The following is a 6,237-nucleotide window of genomic DNA, read 5'->3' as shown; positions in this document are numbered from 1 at the left end:
AAAAGCTAGTGTTTGAAAAGATGAATGTAACAGATCACCCTCCAGCTGGACTCATTAGCAAAAAAGAAAGCACAAATGAATAATATTAGGGATAAAAGAAAGGGAATCACTGCAGAACTTTCAACCATAAAAAGATAATAAGGATCCTCGGTTTGTTCTCTGTTGATGGAGAGAAGGTGGGAGATGGCTAGATGGGTGATGGGTACTAAGGAGGGCACTCGTGATGAGCATTGAGTGTTGTATGTAAGTGATGAATTATCGAGTTCTACTCCTGAAACCGATATTGCACTGTATGTTAACTAAAGATTTAAGCTAACAAAAAATTATAAGGAAATTTTATGGGAACTTCATGCCAATGAATTTGCCAACCTACATGAAATGGATAAATTCCTTGAAAGACACAAATGACCAAAACTGACACAAGAATAAATAGCAAATGTGAGCATTGCTATCTCAATTTAAAAATCAACTTTATAATTAAAAGCAATTTCCCATTTAGCTTTTTTCCTTGGTACACCACTAAAGATTCTGGTGTTGCCATGGGCTGCCACCCCACCTGGTGTTACCAGTATTGTAAGAACAAGCCATTTCCAAAGTCTGGCGTCTGCACAGGTGTCTCTAATGCCAAGATCTGCATCTTTGACCCGGGGTGGAAGAAGGCAAAAGTGGATGAGTTCCCATTATGTGACCACATGGTGTCAGATGAATATCAGCAGCACTCCTCTAAAGCCCTGGAGGCTGCCAGTGTTTGTTCCAAAAGTACATGGTGAAAGCTGTACAAAGATGGTTTTCACATCCCAGTGTGGCTCTAACCCTTCCACGTCATCCGTATCAACAAGATGTGCTGTGATGGAGCTGACAGGCTGCAGACAGGTGTGTGGGGTCCCTCTGGAAAGTCCCAGTGCACAGTGAACATTGGCCAAGTCATCATGGCATCTGTACCCAGCTGTAGAACAAGGAGCGTGTGATTGAGGCCCTATGCGGCACCAAGTTCAAGTTCTCTGGCTGCCAGAAGATCCACATTTCCAAGGAGACTGTGCTAAGTTTAATGTGGATGTGTTTGAAGACAGGGAGGCTGAAAAGCAGCTCATTCCAGATGGCTTGTGGGGGGTCAAATACATCCCTAATCATGGCCTCTTGGACAAATGGGCTCTGCACTCATGAGAGCCTCAGCACTGCCCCTCCTCAATCATGCCCACCAATAAATCCTACTTTCTGTCAAAAAAATCCCAACAATTTCACAAATAAAGTAATTTCACAGTTGAATCCTATCATACAGTTAAGGAAGGCATTATATCAATCCTATACAAACTTTTCAGAAAAACAGAAGTCGGGGAAATACTTCCTAATTCATTTTATGAAAACAGTTTTATCCTGATTCCAAAGCCAAAGATCTCACAAAGGATGAGAACTACAGACTAATATCCCTCAGGAACATAGCTGCAAAAATGTTTGATAACCTATTAGATTGGAAAATCAAATCCAGAAAAGAAAAATATATATTTATATTTATATTTATATTTATATATAAAGGATTATACATCATGAATTATCCTCAAAATGCAAAGCTTGTTCATCATTTAAACATTGAACGATGTAAATTTACTATGTTAATAACAAAATGGCAAAATATAATTATTTCAATAGATACAGAAAAAACATCTGATCAAATTTAACAGTAGAAACATGCGGCAAACTAGAAATAGTTGTGAACCTCCTCAACATGACTAAGGACATGTACTGAACACCTTCAGCATTACTATTTGACATTGCACTAGAGATCATGGCAAGTGCAATAAAATAAGAAAAAGTAATAAAAGGCATAGAGATGAGAAAGGAAGTAGTACATATTTCCTTATTTGCAGGTGACAGGAATCTACAAAAAAGCTATGAGAACTTAGCGAATTCTCATTAATAAGTGAATTTAGCAAGGTTGCAAGATACAAAGCCAATATATAAAAAGCAGTTAAAAGTTTAGATATAGCATCAATTACAAAATGAAATAATAAAACAACACTCCATTTACAATAGCATCAAATGTATATAGGAATAAATTTAATATTTATTATTAAATATTATTCAGTACATAAGGCCTTTGTACTGAAAACTAGAATACTTTGCATGGGAAAAGTAAAGAAGGCCTTAATGGAGAGATGTACCATGTTTATGGATTGGAAGACTTGACACTGTTAAGATGGCAGTTCCCCCTAAGCTGATCAGTAGATTCAATGTAATTCCAATCAAAGTCTTAACTGGCTGCTTCTGAAAGAGATTTACAGGCTAATTCTAAATTTAAATGGAAAGGAAAAAGACACAGGACAGCCAACATAATTTCAGAAGAGAATAAAAAGGTGAACGTAAACATTACTTGATTTCAAGTCTTACTACAAAGGTACAGTAATCAAGACAGTGTGTTCATGTATAGGGCAGAACATATAAATAAATGGGACAGAATAGAAAATCCAAAAATAAACTCACAGTTTTATGGTCAAAAAAAATTTTTTTTTTCAAAAGTGCCGGATTCAATGAGGAAAAGATAGTTATTTTTCAAAAAATGGTTCTGGAACAACTGCATCTCTGGGGAAAAAATTTTTTTTGAACACTGAATCAAACCACACACTCAAATTAACTCAGAATGTATCATCACCTAAATATAAGAGCTAAAATTATAAAACTTCAAAAACAAGACATAGGAAGAAATCTTTGTGGTATTATGTTAGGCAAAGATTTCTTACACAGGTATAAAAAGCCCAAACTGTAACATGCACAAAAATTGTAAAATGGCCTTCGTTAAAATGAAATCACTTTCTCTTTGAAAGATATAACAGAGGGGGAAAAGAGCAAGCCACAGTCATATTCAGGAAAATAATTGTGAAACATGTGTCACAAGGGTTTAAACAGAAAACCTCAAGAATTCTTACAATTCAATAATAAAGCTAAATAACCCAATAGGAAATAGATCAAAGATTTGAATAGATACATTATAAAATATATATCAATGGCTAGTAAGCACAAGAAAATATGCTCAATGTCATTAGTCATCAGAGAAATGTAACTTAAAATGATAACGAGATACTACCACATACCCACTAGAGTAATACAAGTTAAGAAAGCCTGACAATGCCAAATGTTGGTGAGGGTGTGGAGTCAGTAGACCCTCACACATTTGCTGGTGGGAATGCAAATCTGGTTCATATGCTTTGGAAAACAATATGGCAGCATCTTACAAATAAAAACATAAATATTCTGTCACACCCAGCAGTTCCACTTCTAGGCGCTGCTAAAGAGAAATAAAAACGTATGTTCACACAAAGACAGGCATATAAATAAGTTCATAGCGATATTATTCATCATTGCAAACCACTGGAAGAAACCCAAATATTCAACTGATGAGTGGATAAACACACTGTTGTGTATCCATACTGTGGAACAACAGAAAATTAGTACACAAAATATGAATGGCTCTCGAAAATGTGTTCTAAGTGAGAAAAATGAAACACAACCGACTACATAATGGATGATTTCATAAATATTAAATTCCAGAAAAGGCAAAGCCATGGTGATTACAAGGGGCTGGCTGGGTGCGAGCAGAGGAGGGTAGCTGACAAGGGATAAGAGGAAAATGTTTAGGTGGAAGGAAATGCTATATACGTGCTTTTGCTGGTGGTTACACAACTGTGGAGAATTACCAAAATTTCCTCAAAATACTCGTTTAAATGTGGCGAACTCTGCCTCAACTTAAAAAGGAAAAGAAAAGAAAACTCAGAGACCTCATTTAGTGAAACAAACGAACAAGCAAAAACTTCTCCCTTTGTTGACTGCAGTTTCAACCAAGAGTTCCATAGTGAAAATGATGTGAATGTAGAGTCTTGAATTTGAGCATGTTCTGTTCACTGGAAGAACAGGTTCAAGCCCTAAGTCTTCTTTCCACCTCCTGCAGTTTTTAGTAATAGCCATCTCCAGGCAAAAGGGAAAGATAAAAGAAGAAAAGCTCATCTTTGCTTAGATACTTATATTTGTGACTTTGCCCCATTTGCACAAATACAGTCTAGTTCCATAACGCTGCTATGAGAGGCTACAATTCCAGTAGGAAAAAGAGTCCCTCCACTAAGCCACTTCTTTTCACAGGAAAGTAATTGTTGTTGTAAACAATTTGGGAAGTAAAACTAAAGTACCAAATGATACTTGTTTGCCATATGCAAAAGACCCAGGAATCGAACCAGCTGTCTGTGAGGGGAAGTGAAGTTTTACATGTGTGATAAGAAAACCAGCACGTTATTCTTTTCTAGCATATGGAGCATGTCTTTGCTGGTGGCTTAGCACCTCTCTTTAAGTACCAAAAAAGCCACTGGTCTGGATGAGAAGCACCACCAGTTATCTAGATAATACCCCTTCTCCTCCTCTTGCTTCCTACAGAAAACTTTGTTCAGACTATGGAAGTTCCCAGTTTAAAATTTTTCTTAATGCTTATTTATTTTTGAAAGAGAGACAGAGACAAAGCATGAGTGGGGGGAGGGGCAGAGAGAGAGGGAGACACAGAATCCAAAGCAGCTCCAGGCTCCAACCTGTCATGTCAGCACAGAGCCTGAGGTGGGGCTCGAGCTCACAGACCGTGAGATCATGACCTGAGCTGAAGTCAGGCGCTTAACTGACTGAGCCACCTAGGAGCCCCAGGATGGCCCCAGTTTAAATGCTCACCTCTCCAGATTCTTTCACCATCTTGGACAATGAGATATAAGTGAGCCTACTTACGTTTCATTGGCACGTATAGGAAAACTTGTTTTCCTGATAAAAGGGTGATCAAGTCAGACGACACATGCCCTTTTTGTTTACCCTTCAGAAAGAGGCTATCCTGCAGAGGGATGAGGATAAAAGCCATACCCCGAGAGTGGCCGGGAGCTGATTGAGAAAAAAGATATGGCCACCAGGCACAGTAACACACAGCATGCTTAACTGGCTTGTGCTTGGACAGGGTTGCACAAGATGGAAAGTCTCCACAACATGGGGCTGTCCGGAAGCCCACAGTGAGGAGGGATCACTACCAAGAAGGGGAGGAGGGCAAGGACACTCCCAGAGGAGATGCGGACTGGAGAAGGGTCTCATGCGCCCAAGTGATATTTCCTCAGCAGCACAGTGGAGAGTCTGTGGGTCAGAGAGCCCCAAAGGGCCATGGCAGCTTGAGCTGTTATAACCATACGGCTCTACACCGTCTATTGCTAGCGAATGTGGAGGTATGTTTTGTGAGGTATGCAAAGCAGGCAGGCTCCAAGTGGCCAACTATCTACTTGTTTGGACTGTCTTTAAAATAATTGCACGTGTAAAAATTTGAGTTTGGTACTGGCGGGATTTTGAGCTAATGGGTCTTGGCCTGCAGTGAGGGAATAAACAACTTGGGGGCCAATATGCAGGGGCTCATTTATATAACAGAGTGATAAAGCCAGAGCTAGATGGTACTGGGTCCTGAGCGGTGTTCTTAGGCAGCGCCATTAGCCTTGGCCTATGTGTTTCTGCATTTCTAGTTACTTGGATAAAAGAAAACTCTTTGGTTAAACCATATATTCAGGTTTCTGTAGAGTATATATGACTCTATTTTAGAAATCTTGTTAAGCTCTTTGCATGTACTATCCCATTTGCTCCTTATAGCAATTCAATGCAATAACTACCATTTTTATACCTTCAGAAGGGACTGAGGTCCAGAGACCTAAAGGAACTTGTCCATAGTCACACAGCTGAGCCAGTCTTTGGAACCAGTGTCTAGTTTACTGAAAATATATGGACGAAGGAATGTTCATAACAATATGCGGAAGCACATGAAGCCAGACGGTGGGACGTGATCCAGCTCTTCTGATCCAGTTTCTTCAAAAAGCCAATAGACCAGTGAAAAAGAGGGGGAGAACTTTCTGGATTTAGAGACTCGAGGTGACTTCTTGCGTTGGCCAAGCTGGACAAAACTGAGATCAGCCCATCTCTACCACTGACCACAACAAAAACTCTGGGCAGAATATAAAAGCAGCTGCCTGAAGATCCTGAAAACTTAACAACAGGTGGACTGGAGACAAAAGTCAAAATCTGAATAATGACGCACGACACGGACAGCTTCAGCTGTGTGCAACTGTGTGTCAGCGTGGAAGGCTAAACTTCGAGAGCTCCGTCTTTCTGGACAGAGGACTAGGAAAGACAGAATGGGGCCTGAGATTGTAGGACAAGTCCCAGATTGCAGAGATCTGGAGAAGGACA

The 6,237-nt window shown here is 39.6% G+C and overlaps 1 pseudogene; it reads left to right on the top strand.

Moving 5' to 3' along the window:
- The first annotated feature begins 539 nt into the window (after nucleotides 1–539).
- Nucleotides 540–1,179, top strand: LOC131494932 (large ribosomal subunit protein uL16-like; annotated as a pseudogene).
- Nucleotides 1,180–6,237: the final 5,058 nt, after the last annotated feature.

This window comes from Neofelis nebulosa, chromosome 14 (assembly GCF_028018385.1).
Source record: "Neofelis nebulosa isolate mNeoNeb1 chromosome 14, mNeoNeb1.pri, whole genome shotgun sequence".
Lineage (NCBI taxonomy): Eukaryota > Metazoa > Chordata > Mammalia > Carnivora > Felidae > Neofelis > Neofelis nebulosa.
This window is presented reverse-complemented; position numbering and strand designations above follow the sequence as displayed.